At 39.8% G+C, this 20,077-nt stretch overlaps 1 protein-coding gene across 1 annotated transcript in view; it reads right to left on the bottom strand.

The window, feature by feature from the left end:
* Positions 1-16,322, bottom strand: part of atp13a3 (ATPase 13A3) — a 43,744-nt gene extending 27,422 nt beyond the window's left edge. The window contains exons 1-2 of the mRNA XM_053513634.1: positions 16,162-16,322; positions 6,555-6,633 (exon numbers count right to left, since the gene is read on the bottom strand). The gene's annotated coding sequence lies outside the window, so the exon portion shown is untranslated. The remainder of the gene's footprint in view (positions 1-6,554; positions 6,634-16,161) is intronic.
* Between the last annotated feature and the right edge of the window lie 3,755 nt (positions 16,323-20,077).

The raw sequence follows: 20,077 nt of genomic DNA, 5'->3' as shown, positions 1-20,077 counted from the left end.
AGAAAAACAAAGGAAGAAACAAAGAAAAAAAAATGAAGGAAGAAACGAAACCAAACAAAACGAAAGAAAAAGCCTGGATGAGTGGAACCGGATAAAAAAAATCCTCCTTCCCAAGTTTTCCTTTAACACTTAATGTTGATTTTATAAGCCTTTGATGTCACCTTTGAACCATGAAAAGTCAGTTTAGATTATTGAATGCTTTTGAAGGTTAGAGTGAATCCAACGGTGCAACTTTTGGGTTCAACATCTAATATTTTTTACTAGGTTACCTCAGCATCACACAAGAGCCCTATTCACGTGGGATTAGTATTACCTGGGGAACCTTGTGTGAATTGTAATAATTGAGGAGGTCGTCTGATCATAATCCCATGAGAATCAGCATGTCTGTGATTTGGCCTGAATTCGACATGGTCGTAGATAGTTTTTTTTTTTTTATGTTTTTATTTTATAGCGTATTTTTATCCATCTTCCACTTTACTGATATTTAAGTCAATAAATTCGAGTAAAATGGCAGGGTTGGCTTATCGTGTTATGGACTCGTAAACTGGTAACGGGAGACCAACTAAGATGGAAAGGTCACTCTGGGGATTTCTGTATTAGATAAAGATTTGGTATTGCACTGTATATAAAAAGTTAGTTAAATAGCAATGTTAGAAGAAAAATAAATAATGATTTAGTACTTTTTGGTGGAAAAATGAAGTCAGCAGCTATTGTTCACTGATCCTCCAGTCGAAGCCAACTTTCCAGTGAAGGCGAAAGAACAACAGGAGTCGATGGTCATTTTTCATGATTTTTCCAAAATGTGAAAGTTTCACCAAAAACAAATCACACAACAGAAAACCAAACCTTTTACACTGTATGACCAAATATACACTATATTTCCAAAATTATTTGCTTGCCTGCCTTCACATGTATATGAACTTGAGTAACATCTAATTCTTAACCAATAGGGATTAACATGATGTTGGCCCCGCCCCCTTTGCAGCTATAACAGCTTCTCCTCTTTTTCTCAACAGGTTTTCCACAAGGTTTAAGGGGTGTGTTTATGGGGATTTTTGGCCATTCTTTCAGAAGCGCATTTGTGAGGTCAGACACTGTATGACTAGAAGGCGTGTCTCACAGTCTCCACTCTAATGCATCCCTAGTCAAGTCAAGTTCTTCCACACCAAACTAGTTCATCCATGTGTTCATGGTCCTTTCTTTGTGCACTCTTGTACAGTCATGTTGTAACTGGTGTGGGGTTGTTTTTCAGGAGTCGAGCTCAGCCCCTTCTTTCCAGTGAAAGGAACTCCTAATGACTCAGCATACCAAAACATTTTGGACAATTTCACGCTCACAACTTTGTGGGAACAGTTTGGGGGATGGCCTCTTCCTGTTTCTGGTGTGGTAGAACTTGCCTGGCCTGACCTTCGAAAAAACTTCAAAGAACAGTTTAAAGAGTTTTAAAGCTGTTATAGCTGCAAACAGTGGGCCAACATCATTATTACATGTTACTCAAGTTCCTTAACGCGACTGAACATAGTAAGGATCACAGAAGCCGTTACCTGCTGTAATTGTCTACATCAATTACAATTACATATGGGGTGCGATTGTTAGTTGTACACACTGCATGCACACACCAAGACAGAGAATCACTTGGTTTTAATCAGATTCCACAAGTTCACCGAGTCACAATAGAACAAAAGAAAGCGACTCGGGTTTGCCGGTGCAGAGCTCGGCGTCCGGCCGCCCTCAACAATACAGCGGCAGGGAGGCAGCGTGGCGCTCCCGCTCTCTCTGCACCCTGCCACTGAGTCTGATCTTATCTCAGCTGAGCTCTTGCACATGTCACACAAAGGGGAAATTTAGCTTAGGACCTTGCCCTTCCTACTATTTTACACCAGCTGCCCAGACAGTGAAGAGTTTAAGCAGCATTCTTTGACAATTTGTTTCTTTAAAGATGGAAAAATAATAATAAATCTACGCAAATCTGTGTATTAGGTTAACATGCATGCATCATGCATCAGACAGACAGACGTTAAAGAAACATTCGCCATCACGTTCCTGATTACGTAATTCTCATTTCAGGTATTTTTCGATCATAATCATGTGACTGACCAGACTTTTTAATTTATTTAAGCAGATAAATATTGCCGTGTAGAATGTCAGAACGAATGAGCTGAGCTGCTGTGGTGTTGCAATCAAACACAACACGGGGGGTCTTCATGGGGGTCAGTTTCAGAGTCATCATGGTGCTTGATGGGTTTTTACAAATTTGCATTTGATAATACTGTTTTTGCAAGAACCGTTTTAGAAAGGCTGACCTTCGTATCTTAAATTAACAACTGACTGTTGATGTTGTTGTTATATAATTACCCAATTCCATATGTGGTATTTTCAGTTTAGTTTTGATTTTTTGGTTTAGACTCCTGATCATCCTTGAGGTGTTCCTGCAGCTTAATTAGAGTCCACTTGTGGTAAATTAGTTGATTGGACATGATTTGGAAAGGCACACACCTGTCTATATAAGGTCCCACAGTTGACAGTTCCTTCCAGAGCACAAACCAAGCATAAAGTCAAAGCAATTGTCTGTAGACCTCAAAGACAGGATTGTCTTGAGGCACAAATCTGGGGAAGGTTACAGAAAAATTTCTGCTGTTTGAAGGTCCCAATGAGCACAGTGGCCCCCATCATCCGAAAGTGGAAGAAGTTTGAAACCACTATGACTTTTCCTAGAGCTGGCCGGCCATCTAACCTGAGCGATCGGGGGAGAAGGGCCCTGGTCAGGGAGGTGACAAAGAACCTGATGGTCACTCTATCAGAGCTCCAGAGGTCCTCTGTGGAGATTTAAGAACCTTCCAGAAGGACAACCATCTCTACAGCAATCCATCAATCAGACCTATATGGTAGAGTGGCCAGACGGAAGCCACTCCATAGTAAAAGGCACATGGCAGCCCATCTAGAGTTTGCCAAAAGGCATCTGAAGGATTCTCAGACCATGTGAAAAATTCTCAGGTCTGATGAGACTCTCTGGCCAGTCTACCATATATGCCTGATTGGTGGATTGCTGCAGAGACAATGGTTGATGGTAGCAAAAGCAAGTTTTATTAGAGAGGTCCATTTTCTTCCTCTCTGTCCGTCAGCCTGGTCATTAGACACTGTGCCCCTTCTTTTTTACACACACACACACACACACAAATGGAAACACTGCTGTCATGATTCTTTTCAAAGGTAATGTGCAGGTCAATTTGTTTTATTTTTACTTTACAGCAGTGATTCCGTTAGCGTGTGATCATCTGAGTGTTATTAGCAATGAAAAAAAGTATTTCTGTTAATGTGTGCATGGAAAACTTAAATTAAAGAGGAAGAAGGGTTGCTGTGTAAGACGAGAAGAGGGTGGGAGAGTCTGATTTCTCCCCTCCTCTTACTTTAGGTTCACACATGCATGCACATGTACGGACACATAAATGGGTTATTTTTTTTTACTTTTGTTAAAAGGTAAAGTGCAGGTTAACTTGTATTCTTACTTTATATTTTGTGTTAATTATTTTTATGCATTTAATTTTTTTGGGCTGTGGAACGAATAATTTGAGTTTCCATTATTTTATTAGGGGAAAATTTGCTTTGGTTTACAAGTGTTTTGATATACAAGTCTGTTTCCGCTTCCGAATTATGCTCACAATCCAAGATTCCACAGTGTTATATTCAATATTATATTATTACTCAAACAGTGCCATGTTTGTCCACCAAAAAGTGTTTAGTTCTCTATATTTTCATTTGGTCTTTCTCTTAATATACGTGTAGATGGAGAGGACGATTAGCAGGTTGGATCTTTAAAATGTGAAATAAACAGAAATATCAAATATTGTGTTAAAGATCAATACTCTGTGTTAGTTGATGTTGCTGTAACTAGTAAAGCACTTTTGTGCTGGCAGACTTGGACAACCTGCACTTTTTCATTTTTTTGGTACGCCATGCGTCTGTCTCCTCCACTTCCACAACATCATACGTGTTGGTTTGCAGTGTGCGGCCTACACTCGAGCAGATCCTTAAACTCAAAAGCCACAATTATATCTACATACACTGGGGGAAAAAACGCTTATCTACAGTTACGGTACAATTAAAGTATTTTCTGTCCTCATACACAAGACCACAGCCTACAGCTAGTCTAATGCTGATGATGTCATATTAATGAAAAGGCAGATGTCATGATGACTTGCTTTATTTCCATCAACACAGTCGAGCTGTTTAAACACCAAAAATCTATTATTAACTGGCAAAGCTCAACTAGAAAATGGTTCTGGCCTTGACTGGTGTTGGCAACTGTTTCTCTGGGGACTTGACAGTTCGATAGTTCATGACTGGAACTTCTTACAAGTCTACCTGGGTCTTCAATAACTACCTGGACTCCATATTAACATCAATTAACATCAGCTATTATAGCTGAACTGCCTCCCACCCTACACACTGTATAAATGCAGATCATTTACTGCTTTTTGTTTCACCCAAATGAGGATGGGTTCCCTGTTGAGTCTGGTTCCTCTCAAGGTTTCTTCCTCTTACCATCTCAGGGAGTTTTTCCTTGCCACTGTCGCCCTCGGCTTGCTCACCAGGGACAAACTGACCATTTTGATTCATACAAATTCACATTTCATACAAACCTAAATAATTCTTTTGACTATGTAAAGCTGCTTTGCGGCAATAAAAATTGCTAAAAGCGCTATACAAATAAAATTGAATTGAATTGAATTGAACTACAAAAAACATTATAATTAAAAGTTGTATTAGGTTAGATTTTAGTGAACTATTAAAACTTATAACAGTCAAATGGGTGGAGCTGAATATAATTTACCTTTGTCACTTTTTTACTCTATTTTTGTATCCATTAAGCTTGCTTGAAATTCCACTCCAGTACACGAAGGACTGTCAGTAAACCTTTAACCTGAGTTATTTAGGAAGATGAGCGTTTGATGAGAGACATGTCCGTCTGTAAAATGACTGATACGAGGCCAATCTGAATCCAAATTTACACTCTGGACCAGACGACATGTTTCCAAACTTTTGTGTCAGATTTTTCTAAAACAATGACCAGTGTTTCTCTCTTAAAAACAGCTAGTCCCCGACTTACAAACATCCGAGTTACGAATTTCCGCAGATACAAACAGACCGTGATCCTAATGACTCGTTTAGTTTTTGTCACCAGCTCGAAGGAAAGGCAAGTAACCGTCAGCAAAGGGCCAAACATTCCCGCTTCATAAACTACACACCCCTGTGGTTAGGCAATGCAACACCATGTAGAAGTGTAGTGAAGTAAAAGTACTGGTATTTCCCCTAACCATTTGGATTGAACATGTGACTGGCCACAACGATTACTGCCACGGCTCATACAAATGTGCTAAGGAATCAGTCAGTTAAGTAATACGTCACATGGGTAATAAAGGTGTAAATCAGGTAAACATCTAATGACGAAGATTATCTGTAAGAACTAGAACCACATGTTGGGTCAATCCAAAGAAGGACTAAACTTTTAATTATTTTATTTTTATTACTTTTGTTTTCCTTACCATAAAAAACTCTGGGAAGACATTTTTACACAAAACACAAAATGAAAAAATAAATAAATAAATAAATCTTCAGGACTAAGATTTATTAGTCTATTAAAAATTATTCACCAAAAATAGACTATTGAAGAAATATATAGTACTAATTAGGAAATTATATATAAAAATTATGAACAGAACAAACGCTGGTGTGACCATAACGTCCCCCTGAAAATATCTAAACAACTCGTCAGGTTCATCAGGCTAAAAGTTTAATCATTACTGTTATACGTTACATATTTGCTTTCAAAGAGTTATGTCCAATCGAAAGACTTTTTGTCCCTCATAAATTTTGAATCCGGTCCCTGTACCTGAGCAGTTTCAGATGAAAGTTGTTTTTTTTGTTTGTTTAATCACAAAGTGACCTATGAATCATTTCACCACAAAAAAAATCTAACTTTAGGGCATAAACCAGTGAGAAACTGGTGCAGATGATCAGGCCCGGTGATTATTATACTGGTGAAGCTGAGTGCTGAGTGGTTGGAACGGACGAGAGGGGAAATGATGTCGCTGCTGAATGTGTTGCATAAATGCAAGATAACATTCCCCCCCCCCCCCCATTTCTCAAATTTAATCTACATCATTTAAATTAATATATTGTAAAAAAAAAAATTTTAACTTAAAACTTTTGCACAGTGATTATGCCGCTATGCTGTGACATGGCTTGACATTTCAACTTAAATCCATCTCAATTCATTTAAAATTTTGATTACTTGAACATAATGTAAGTTTTACAGCCAAGTATTTTTTAATACATTTTCTAATCTGTAAAATGTTTTTATTCTTATTATCTTAGTTCAAATTATTTATTTAAAATACTCAATTTTTCTTTTCCTTTTGTAAGTCAAGAGTGGTTGTAAAAAAAAAATAATAAATTTTCTGCATACAACATATCATATACTGTGTATGTATGTGTATGTGACAAATAAAATTTCAATTTGAATTTACTCTACACAGAATGTGAGCTGGTTTTACCTTAAAACCCGGGGCACCAGGGCCCAAGGCTGTGGAAGAGCTTGCACTCACGCTCTCTCTCACGATGCAGACCTGGACCCTGAAAACCACAAAGGGACATACACACAAAAAAAAAGGATTAGTGGGAACCAACAAATCACAAGCTCTAATGACATTAAAGAAAAAAAGAAAATTAAATTAATAAAAAGCTGTGACGAAGTTTACAGATTGATATTTTTAGCAGAAAGTGCTGGTTGAAGTGGATAGTGATGAACTGGACATCGTTTAGAAGACATTTGCTTGTGTAACTGGTGAACATTTGGGAAACGCTGGATGAACAAAATAACGTCAGGAGATCACAAGCTCGAATCACGATGAGGACGGAGACGTTCGTGGCCTGGAGCCAAAACATTTCCGGGAAAACTGCTTTATAGGAACGCTGAAAGACTGTTTTGTTTAGTTCTATATTGTACAATAAAAAAATTGCTCTTAAATAATTTTAAAATATATATTTCAATAAAAAAAAACTTTTTTCAGTACCTGAAAACTCTCGTGTTTTCCTTTTATGCAACTAAACATCCTTCATTAAAAAAAAAAACAAACAAAAAAAAAAAACACACAAAGTCTCAGAACACACTGTCTTCTTAAACCTGAAACAGGTTACACAGACACAGTAGCAATGTGACTGAGTACTAAATATCCTTGGGTGCCTCAAACGTGTTTGCAAATGTAATGTATCTTGTATACTAAATGTATTCCTGTGATGTGTATCCCATCCGAATAAAGCTCTAAGTGCGCCGGCATGTTTTCCTGATAAAGCATGAAACCATTTTCTCCCACAGCGCCCATGTCTTGTAAATGGTGTCGATTTGCGCTCGTCCCGTCCACCTGAAACTCAATTCTCCGTAATGACGTCCTTCACGTCAGTCCTTGAACCGAAGCTTGTTTTCAGTCCTTGAACCAAAGCAAAAGTCTCACCGTGTAACGAAAATAGCCGTTCTGTTCCTTTGTACGCCGTTTCAGAAGATTTTAGACGTATTTATTTTACTTAAAATTTAAAATTTTTCCCCGGGTAGTGACCAAAACTTTATTTCTGTCCATATTCATTTGTGTCAAAAGAGAACAGCGACAAAACAGAGCATTCAACTCATGAACTCAAAGGCTGCGAGATTAAATAAGACTCTGTGTGACCAACTAGACTTAATCCTAAGAAGAATTTTGGGCCTTTTCATCATAATAACAGGCCTATTTTTTTGCAGGGAACCACATAATCCTTAAAAGCAAAGCAGGTTAGATTTTAGGACCGACCAGCGATATTCTGGTTCGTTCAGGAAGTTGAGCCACGCTCAGTACGAGAACTCTTGCACAAATGTAGTTTCAAAATGCTTCACATATCTATAAGGCGTCTTCCTCTCCTCCGTGCATTTAAACATTGCAGCAACAAAGTTTCCAGACACACACACACAAAAAAGGCAATACAATACACCTCGATCAGCTCAGGAAACTACATTTAGCAGAAGGAATGCTCTAGGCTGTGGAGGGTGTTTGATCCCAGGCTGCACATCGTGCGTCGTAAGCAGAAAGTATTAGTCTCGTCGACCTTCCAGTAAAAAAAAAAAAAAAAAAGACTTATATTATATAGACACCCCACCCGGCCTCTGGCTGCAGACAGCGGCACCACGATTGTTAATAATAAGCAATGACCTAATGACGGGAGGTAATAATTCATGGAAGCTTTCGGAGAAGCGAGGGTTTTGTTGCAAGGGCCGCTTGAAGCTAAATGAGCTTTCTTTATCGCTTCCTCTGCTAATCAGAGTAGGTCTTTTGTTTAAGCACAGAGACGTTTCATGCTCGACAGGACCAACAAATCCAACCTGCACGTCTTATTATTATTATTATTATTATTATTAATGTAGAAATGACAGTCGGCATTATGGTTTTTTACCCTATGATGACGACGAAGACCGCCTGGACGAGACGTATTCACGAAATTAACATCCGAACGGTAGTCCCCGACTTACAAACATTTCGAGTTACGAGTTTCTACAGATACGAAATGACCACGGTTCTATGAACATTTTGTAGATGCGAACAAATCGCAGAAGTAGCTCTCACGTGTATTGTACAAAAAATAGCCACTGCAGTGCACCAGATACCAATATTTACAATTATTTACAATATTTCCTATAATAACTATATGTATAAAATGCCTAATTGTGCGAGTCAGCCTCACCGGTGTCGATGAATCAGTCTTGGAGAACGATGATAAAAAAAGTCTGTCCTGTAAAGCTGTCTTGATGGTGAATAATCATAATATCGGAAAATCCTCAACAAAACCCAGTTCACAGTCCAATACAGTGGAAAACAGCTGACAGAATTGCTTCCGGGAATTCCCTCACAAACTTAGTTTGCAGTCTAAAAAAAGTCAACATCCGTCTGCACGCGCAATCCTGGAACAGAACTTGTTCGTAAGTAGAGACAAACTGTATTTGCTGAGCAACCGGAATTAGCATTGAAAAAGCATCACCGGTACTCGGAGATCAGGTGTGTAAACAATCTGTAGTTCACACAGGATTAGCACTTGTAATACACATCAAAGGCAAGTGTGATAGGTTTAACAGTGGCCTTGTGAACCTGAACGAATCAAAAGTTCAGCTACAGAGAGAGAGCGAGTCGATACAAAGTAACATCTCTTTGGAAAGAAGCAATAAGTAACAGAAAAAAAAAAAAACACTCGGAGCACATGATCTCGGATGACTTGCAGCGTCAGAGCCAAGAAAGAGCCTGAGACAAAGAAAACAAAACAAAAACACACACACACACAGCTGATGCCTTCAAACCCAACACAGCTTAATATTCTTTTTTTTTTGTTTTTGCGCTCACTACAATGAGAACAAAGAGACTGTTTACAGAGGTGTTGTGTGAGAGAAAGCAGAACTTCAAAAAAAAAAAAAAAAAAAAAAAAACTGGAGTGTGTGCGAGGTTATGTTCAGGGTGCGTCTTACATCTTCAGACAACTCAATGTTAATCAGTCTTTTAGAAAAAGTTGTGTAAATGTTTGTGCGCGAGTTTCAGAAGCACCTCTGTAGCATATGGCGACACCCACAAAACTCCATAAAAGGTAATGTTCACAGGGAGCGAGGTGCTTGAAATGAGGAATCGGGGTAAAGCTTGTTATTTTGATTCACTACTACACCAGGGAAAACTTATTTTAAATTACTACTATTATATATTATAAAACTCTAAATCTTTCATTAGTCTAGTGATTTGTTACGCTCGAGCCCTTTGATTCTACGTAACCAATAAATTTGGTTCACTTTTTAATTAAATAAATTTTTTAAGCATTTTAGTTTTATTTAAAAACATTAAATGATTCATTTGCACTAAATTATTCCTAAAGCACTTTTTGTTCCTAACAAACGCATTTGATAAACCAGTTTTTAAATATACTTAAAAATTTATATATTTTTTTTAAACGGTATTTTTTCTTTAATAAGTTCTTACAGGTCTCAGCGTTGGCCCAAAAAGTGTGTGCGTGTGTGTGTGTTAACCCCTCAGCTAAAACACCCCACCCCTGTGAGGTAATTTATTACAAAAAAAAAAGAAGTGCAAGTCTTATTTCACTTCTCCTGCAAATGTGCCGTTTGTAAATGAGCTACTCTTAAGCCACGCCCCTTAAGATTACAGCAGAGCCGGGTGGAGAAGATAAACAGATGAAGAGGATCTTCTCATATGAGAGGGAAAAATGTATTTAATTAATTCATTAAATTTATAAACTCGATACGGAACTCGTTTCCCCCTCATTAGATATAAAATAAATCAAACATCAAATCACCCACAGATCTCAAGACATAATTGATCACACTATCAATATGATAATTTCAAAATCGCCCCAACCCTAATAAACGTTCGCCCTTTCGCTCCTGAAGGTACTCAGATTTAATTTAAGGTTTCTGTTTCTCACTTTAGTCCCACATTTCACGTTCGTCCCTATTTTTAATCCGTACCACTTTAATGCGCGGCCCCTGGACGCGATGAAGGTAAACCGCGTACAGGTTCCTAAAGAGACACCGCTTTTTCTTGTTTGCTCAAGACAAACACTCCCGATGTGGTTCGAGAGACTTGCACCATGTCAGGATATTTCACATCCCGGTTCGGAGTATCAACATTGGCAGGCACACACATGCACAAAAAAAAATCTTAGACCCTGTCTGTGAAAAGTAACCTCGGCAGCAGCTCAAAGCACGCTCCTCTCGCACGGCTCCTTCAAGTCGCTTGTGTTACCAGGAGTCTGAGAGAAGAATGCAGAAAGTTCGGCGTAAATCTGACTATAAGGATCGGAGGAAAGGACGAGAATTGATGCGTAGTTCTATGTGCGTAGTAGAGAAGGCAAATGATTACAGATGTCCATCTAATAAAGGCTTTACTAATAGAGGCTCACTTTATTACTATAATCAATCATATTTTAATCTGATATAATTTTTATTTTAAAAAAAAATAAAAAACGTAAAGAGCCCAATTACTAAACTGCTGCATCCTGTTACGCAAATTTAAACACGAATCACAATTAAGTTTCTCCATTCCGGCAGCTTGATTTTCTTTTCTTCATGTTTTGCTGCTTTTCCCAAACACGCTTTGTTTCAGTGTCTGTAGCATTAAATGAACTTCACCTGAACTCCCCTTCGAGGAAGTGCATTTTCCAGGCAATTAGAACACAAAGAACGAAAACACATGTCACGCTCGATAGGTAGAGATAGGGGTGGGCGATATACCGATAGACATGGTTAACCGGTAGAAATTTGTCAACCGATAGAGATTTTGGTCTATCGTCTTAATCGCGGTTGAGATCATGTGACGGTGCACGTTACGTAACCACGCATTACACATTCACATCTATGGGAAGCACATCTAAAGTGGGACGAATCTGCCACGATTGAGCCGGCGTGGGCAGACCAAATATCCAGACCCGGTGGATCGCGCAGCGCGGACCAACTTGAACAGCGCTCCTCGAATCACAAACCTGCGCGACGCTGGTAGAAATAGACCCCGCCGACCATCAAAATACATTTTATTCCGCTGGGATGCGCATGTACAAACCAGGCATGGCAAGGCAGAAACAATATTAAACAGTCCTGACATTTTGAATAAATTGTTTTTAAATAAAAAACAGTGGGTTTGTGATTCGAGCAGCGCTGCTCAACTTAGTCCGCGCTGCGCAATCCACCGGGCTGTGCAAATAAACCAGATCATCTCAGCGCTATTCCGATAGTCGCGCTGTGCTGTCCACTGGGCCGCGCAGATATTTGGTTCAATCAGGTGCCACGGTTTCATCCCACTGTGTTTGGCTTCACATACACTTTGACAATGGAAGAAGACGGTGCAGCTGCAGTGAGTTTGCTTACATGTGACAAAACCAACAACGAGGAGATTGTAAAGAAAAAAGGTGCATCGTCTGTGTTGTGGAATTGTTTGGGTATAAGAAAAGTGATACGAATGAGACGAACGAATTTGCAAGGTATGCAAGTGCACTGTTTTAACAAGTGGTGGAAACACGTCAAACCTTTTCTATCATCTGAAATCCAAACATCCAAACAAATATGGCCAAAGTAAAAAAAAAAATGCGGCAAACCTCAGCAATTCACAGTTTAAATAAAATTACATTATGTAAAACAGTTTCTTTGTGTGTGAATTTTTATTTATGCTTTTTCAGATACAAATTGCTATATTGTGGTATATATCATTATCGAGGTAGAAAATTGCTTCTACCGTGATCTAAGAATTTGGTTATATCGCCCACCCCTAGGTAGAGATATACAGAGTTCCGTTCCGGGACCACGTTCGTAAGTCGGATTTGTCCGTAAGTCTGAAACCCCCACGCTACCTATGTGGAGTCTGCAGTAACTGTAAGGAGTGGTAACTGCAAGTATGGTTTATCACGATTCACCGATTTTTGCAGTTTTGCCGTGGTGATTACATAAACTTCAAACCATCTAGACCACTTTAGAGGACGGCCATTTTTATTTCATCATGCTCCTGGACTGGTTTATTGAAACCGGTGAGGCCTAGTCAACTGCACCTGGACAGAGGATGAAGTGCAATGTCTGATAGCACTTTTTGGGGTAGCATCAGTACAGGAAAAGCTAGATGGAGTGTACAAAAACAGGGTGATGTATGAGGAAATCTCCTGCTGCATGCAAGCATCCGGCATCGTTACCACAGCAACCACTGGCAGATAGGTCAATAAAGTGTCGGATTCGGGCTGCAGTCTGAACCAAGCCAAATCCGATTTGATTACATTCAAACAACAGTGTGAACAGCAAGTCCTAAAGATTAGATTTCTGAGTGGTGTTTAAAAAATGACTAACAGATGAAATTTGCTTTAAAAGGACAGATCTTTCAGATAACACCAATTCTTAATCCGTGCTCATTGGTCTAAAAAAACCAGATAACTCAAATGTCACGTTTAGTTTTGCTATTTAATCAAGTTCATTCAGAAACCTGTATTCGATTAAACCAGTTGTGGTCACACATGACCACCTGACCTTTAACTATTAATTTTTTAAATAAGCAAAAATCTCATAATATGGCATTGAGTAAGCTTGGCAGGAGTAGCGCTGCGTGAGGGAGCGGGATCTGGCAGGAAAACACAGACATCTTGTATCCATGTTCATCTTAGTAGCCTAATCTAGACATATGATTTCAAACATTAATAGACTTAACAGTTAATAAATGACTTTTATTGTATTATGAAATAGTGTGTGTGTGTGAGAGAGAGAGAGAGAGAGAGAGAGAGAGAGAGCGCACTCAGATGGCTCTGTCTCTGTCTGTTGGCGAACAAGACACCAGGGGGAAAAAAAAACTTGAAAAAGTGGTTGAACTTTAACCTCATCGGTTGTGTACTGGGTCCGTTTGACATTTCTACAATACATGATGTTCTAGTTCACTCGCTTAGGTTTGTGTTCATCACCACTAATATCTATGTTAGTAGATATGGCTCAGATTATTATTTTTTCCCTATCTGGTCATTCTGAAGAGCTGAAAATGTATACTCATTTATTTGAAACACCTTCTCACATACAGTCGTACCGATCGGCATACAAACGTCCCCGCCTTGCGGATTTTCACCTCAAACCTAAAATTTTGCAAGAAATTTGCCTTGGCATTCAAAGCATCTTTGGCATACAGGCAACTGAGATGGTAGCATATATTTCCAGTAGCCGTTAAAAACTTGTTTGGGTCAGTGGAAAAATCAAGTGAAGCCAGTTTAAATATATTTTTCGTGGTGGTTTTTTTGTGCATTTTGTGCAATATTTGGTGAAGACATAGCACCATGGGTCTCGAGATTAACATCAAGGATGGCAGGAAGAACTACCGCAGCCACTTTCAGTTTGGTTTTTAAAGCAGCCGGTGCCAAGCGGAATCATAAATTAAGGTTAAGTGGTTTAATGTCTATTTATTGCATATTGTACTTTGTTTATGTTTTTTTAAATGCTTTTGATATGCAAAAATATGATTAGCGTTATATTGGTGATATTTTTGGTTGGCTGGAACGAATTATCTGCATTTACATCATTTCCTATTGGAGAATGTGTTGCGCTATGCCATTTTCCGCTTTAAGAACTCGCCTCCGCAATGGATTAAATTTGTAGTGAAGGACATACATAAGAGATAAAAATCAACTTAAGGGATGCAAATAGTTAAACATTGTTAAATAAATCATACATCTTCATACCAGCAAACTGACACCAAGGTATCGTGATAACATTGTGTCAGGAGTTCCCTGGTGATCGCCGTTCCGAAAACACATCAAGGTCAAAACGACTTGAGAGAAACAGTTTCGTCTCTGACTCGCAAGTTTCATTCCTTTCACATTCAAGTTCATGTATTTCTCTCCCTCACTCGCACTCAAAGGTTATGCTTTATGGATTTCTTTCTGCTTTTATTAGAATCAGCAGATCTGGTTACCCTTCTGCATTTGCACACCGTTTTTCAGCACTTCCCATGGACGAGTTTGTCAGTGTGATCTGGCAACTCAGTTATTTTACACAACACTTAAGAGTACCATGGCTCTCATCCTCAAGGTAGTGTGTGTATGCACGTGTCTAAATAAAAACTAAAAGATGGATGACGCCAGAAATGTGACGTATTGGGAATGGGAATCACCCGATACGATATCATGACGATAACTCAAGGTCATTTTTACTTGTACGTACTGCGATTCTATCGGTATCACAATATTAGAAAAATCCCAGAGTGTATCACAGTTTTAAACAAACTCTACAACCAATCTGCGCCAACCCCCTACCCTTCCCTACAGGATGCTGTCCTGCCCTCTAATATGGGACTGGTTTAGAATGTGTCAAGGTACGTCATATTCGTGGATGGTTTTGGGCTCGTGTTGCATCACTGAAGCAGTAAGCTTTTGGCCCAGTGGGTGGTGTAGGTACCAGAAGGTAACAGCTCAACACCTGCACTACACAACACACAACCCAGCACATTACAACACCACACATTATACCTGACCACTCCAGAACTACACAACCCCACAGCTCAACACTACATAACACAACACCATACATTATACCAACACCACACCACATACAGCTCAAACCCAACATCACCCACAACACACCAGAGCAACATGGCACAACAACACACATCATACCTGATCATCACAACACCTCAGATTATAACTGACCATCAGAGCAACACCACACATCATACCTGATCATCACAACACCAGAGCAACACCACACATCACACCTGATCATCACAACACCCCAGCAACACTACACAACACCACACATCATCACACATCATACCTGATCATCACAACACCTCAGATTATAACTGACCATCAGAGCAACACCACACATCATACCTGATCATCACAACACCAGAGCAACACTACACAACACCACACATCATACCTGATCATCGCAACACCCCAGCAACACTACACAACACCACACATCATCACACATCATACCTGATCATCACAACACCTCAGATTATAACTGACCATCAGAGCAACACCACACATCATACCTGACCACAACAACAACAACACTGCACAACCCCACAGCACCAACACGACATGACAACACCACATAAACACTACAGAACATCACACATCATGCCTGACCACAGCCACCACACACACAAGCTCCAAATGACGTCACGGTAATCCTCATAAACAGGCTTTGGCGCGCCACAGAGAAACGTCTTAATGGACTGAGAGACATGAGATGCGATGAACGAGGCGGAAGTTGGAGTCACGTGGCAGTGGGACACACACACACACACAGCTTCATCAGAGACACAGCTCACACCGAGGTGTGTGTGTGTGTGTGCGCGCGCGCGCACGCACGCGCGAACTAAGCATGTAGTGCTCGCGATCCGAGCTGGTTAGCATCCGTTCGGCTAATAACTCCTAAAGCCAGTTGAATCAAAACACACCAACATACACGTGTGAGTGTGTCTATGCTAATGACTAGCTTAAGCTAAGCTAAAAACACTTTAAAGAGAGAGAGAGAGCGATTATGTGTGTAGCTTTTATAGCCCAATCTCTTACTTGACACTGGGGTCGAGCGCGCGCAGTGTGTGTGTAAATCAGACAAACACCTACCCAGCACCACCTGGACTGAAGATCACCTTAAAGCCATGATGAAGCGCGGTGTTGTTCCTGAAGAACCCACCACACACACACACCGAGCGGTGATTGTCCTGGAAACGGCGTGTATGGAAGTGACAGCGCGTGCGAGTCCAACCCGTGTGGCTTTGACTGCCTTAAACTGGATTCGTGCGCGTTGCACAGGAAGTGACGCACAGGAAATGAGTTCACGATTAACCGCATGGAACGAGAGCGCGCGCGCGTGTGTCAGGCTGGTGTCGTGCTGGAGGAGCGTCCTGGTCACACGCTGGATCATGTCTTTTCGTTGTTTTATTTGGGTAATCCCCTGCCCAAATGTTTGACCATGACCGTTAGACCCAAATGCACCTAATCAACGCCCCATTCCAGATGTAGTCCTCCTCTGCTTTTATGAAAAAACACCACTCACATTAGGAAGGCTTTCCACTAGATTTTGCAGCGTCATGCACTGATGTTGAGAACTTTTGCTTCAAAAAAAAAAAAACCCAGTGGAGCTCCAGGACACTGACGGTTCTCGCTCTTTCTCTCGGTCAAACTGCACATGGTGCTTCTGAGCTACCAGTGATCCAGACTCCCTCTGGCCTCCAGACCTCTTTGACTCATCTTATGGTTGGAGATCTTGTTCCATGGAGGCCTTGTCTGGTCTGCTTGGGATGCGTGTGGTGACTGGAGATGGTTTTACTTTACCACGAAGATGTTCTTGATCTTGGTACTCAGTCGCGGCTGATGCAGACGGCTGTTCTTTAGCTGTTCGGTAGTTGTTAGTCTTGCACACAACTTGGCACAGGTTTTGCGCCAGATGCCCTTCCTGACGTAATCCTCACGTTGTATCCGGGCTTGGGACCGGCACTGCATCCTGTGGCTGGGGTTTGGGCAGTGGGTGGGAATTGAACACAGGCTTTTGGCGTGGCAGGTGAGAAACCTACCACTGATTCTGTAAAGCTGCTTTTGACAATGACCTGCTGTACGAATAAAAAAATAATAATTAGTAGTTCAGGACTGAATTTCCTACAAACAGTTTTGTTCCTGAGCCTCCAATAATAAAAGTGGTCTCTATGCAACTTGAACACATCTGTTAAACTGAACCTCCAGCCTCCTGATGCTCTACAGATAAACGGCAGATAAATCCCTGCTAGCTGATTTTATCCAAATGAGCATGGGTTTCCTGTTGAGTCTGATTCATCTCAAGGTTTGTTCCTGTTACCACCTAAGAGGGTTTATAGTTAAATAGACAATCATCAGCTGGAAAATTAATAAATGCTTACAGTTTTCTGGGATTCTCAAGGGTCACTATTGGAACATTATCAGGAAAAAGGTTCAACAATCAACAGTGGTCATTACAGTGAGATGCTAATTAAAAAACTGAAGCCTAAACTTCGGATTAAACACAGAGGACTGCTATCTACGGGTTTCATGATCTTACTTGACGATGCATGTCCGCAGAATTCTGTCCACAATGTCGATGCTCCGCAAAAACTTTGTTTTGACGTGTTAAAGCATCTTCCCTTATAGTCCTGATTTCGCTTCATCTGACTTCCACCTGTTTGGTCCCCTGAATACAAGGATTACAAGGACTTCTGATGAAAAAGTGAAGACAGCAGTGCATTAATGGCTCACGACTCAGCCCAAAACATTTTTTTAATCAGGGAATAAAAAAGCTTGTTGACAGATGGACAAAGTGCATCGGAAAGCAGGGAGATTATTTCGAAAAATGATGTATTTGTATAAAACTAATAGTTTATTAAAATACGTTCTGCAGCCAGAGTGTGGGACATTTTTGGCTCACCCAGTATTAGTGACTACAACGTTTAAGCTATAAAGGCACACACACACACACACACACACTACATTCCCGCTTACACATCAGGGTTATGATGTAGCATAATACCTGCTACATTGAACATTTTTTGTTATGTTGCATAACACTCAGTTACACATAAAATGAGAACTAAATTGCATTTGGGAACACGGAAAATCACACTTCTGCTGACACACACAAACATTTTCTTTCACACTTAATGTTTTACTTATTCTGCTGCTAAACACCATATTTTTACCCTTCTATATTATTATGCCTCAAAGTTTACAATTATATATTTTACATTCTTATACTTTTGTACCTCAGAGTTTATTATTTTTTTTCTGTAGTCTGCAATTTCTTTTGATCTAACTGTACTCTATAGTGTAATTAATTTACTAGTAGAGAAATTTTTTCATTTTAGGTCTCGGAAAGTCGTACAAACATTTTATTGCATATCATACTATGTATGGTTGTGTAGGTCACAAATAACATTTTTATTTAATTTTGTAAATCCTATATAATTTATATATATTCTATTTAAATTCTTATGTTATTTGATAACTTTTGTAAATTTGTATATTGCAATATTGTACATCTTTAGTTTTAATGTATTATTGTATTACGTTATCATTTTTTATTGTAGTGAAAATCTTCTGTTCTATTATGTACGTGGCAAATAAATTTTTAATTTAAAGAACCTCATTCATATGTGCAGTTTGAGATGTTGTAATACTCGTATCCAGTCTCTAATGTACAATGTGGACACTGGCTTCATTTTCCATGTTTTAACAAGAGAAAATAAAACGGACCTTTTCAACAACAGGTTGTCAAGTAAAGCCCAGGCAATCGTCAGTAAGGTCATATAGGAATCTATATTTGAGATTCTTACAGTCTATACTTTGTTCAGGTCCATAAATCTGATTGGACAAGCAGCATACAGAGTGTGCCGATGTTTACTGTAGCTGAATTGATCCGTTTCTGTGTATGTGTGTGTATATATATATATATATATATATATATATATATCCATACAGGGGTTAGACAATGAAACTGAAACGCCTGGTTTTAGACCACAATAATACAGCATCAATTCGTCTTGGAAATGACAGATACAAGTCCTGCACAGTGGCCAGAAGGATTTTCAGCTATTCTTCTTGCAGAATAGTGGCCAGGTCACTATATGATGCTGATGGAGGAAAATGTTTCCTGACTCGCACCTCCAAAACACCCCAAAATGGCTCAATAATTTTTAGATCTGGTGTCTGTGCAGGCCATGGGAAATGTTCAACTTCACTTTCATGTTCATCAAACCACTTTGTCACCAGTCCTGCTGTGTGTATTGGTGCATTATCATCTTGATACCCGGTACCGCCTTCAGGATGCAATGTTTGAACCACTGGGTGCACATGGTTCTCCAGAATGGAGGCACAAGTATTGGGCCAATGAGAATGCCAATTGGCTATAGCAGCCTGGCCATGTACACTGGCCCTGTGGAGCTCCCGACAAACAGTTTTGGTGGAAACAGGAGGGTTGAGGATACGTTTTTCTTGCGTCCACAGTTACTCCTGTTGGATGTGGTTCGTCCTTCTTGGTGATATGATGACATTACCCCGGATACAGTGGCTCTTGATACATCACAAAGACTTGCTTTCTTGGTCACAGATGGGCCAGCGAGACGCGCACCAACAATTTATCCTCCTTTAAACTCGTTGCATGCATTGCAATATTTCGAGCAAAACTGTGCTATTACTTTGCTAATTAAACCTTAACACTCTGCTCCTACTGGTGGAATGTGCAATCAATGAAGATCGGCCACCAGGCTGGTCAAATTTAGCCATGAAACCGCCAACACTAAATTGGCCAGTGTTTCAGTTTCATTGTCCAACCCCTGTATATGTGTTTTATATTCAACACAAAACATTCTAACTCTAGCAACAGCTTGTTACAATAAAACCTGTTATTACACTTACTACGGGCTGTCATCAGGATGTGTGTTATTATGGCAAACCACAAGCCTCCTCTAGCCGTGGCCTTTTAGAATTCTTGGTTCTTTTTTTTCACATATCTTAGTTTGGAAGCTGGGATCAGTGT

Source organism: Clarias gariepinus, chromosome 15 (assembly GCF_024256425.1).
Source record: "Clarias gariepinus isolate MV-2021 ecotype Netherlands chromosome 15, CGAR_prim_01v2, whole genome shotgun sequence".
Lineage (NCBI taxonomy): Eukaryota > Metazoa > Chordata > Actinopteri > Siluriformes > Clariidae > Clarias > Clarias gariepinus.
The sequence above is the reverse complement of the archived record's forward strand: the minus strand, read 5'-3'. Positions and strand labels throughout refer to the sequence as shown.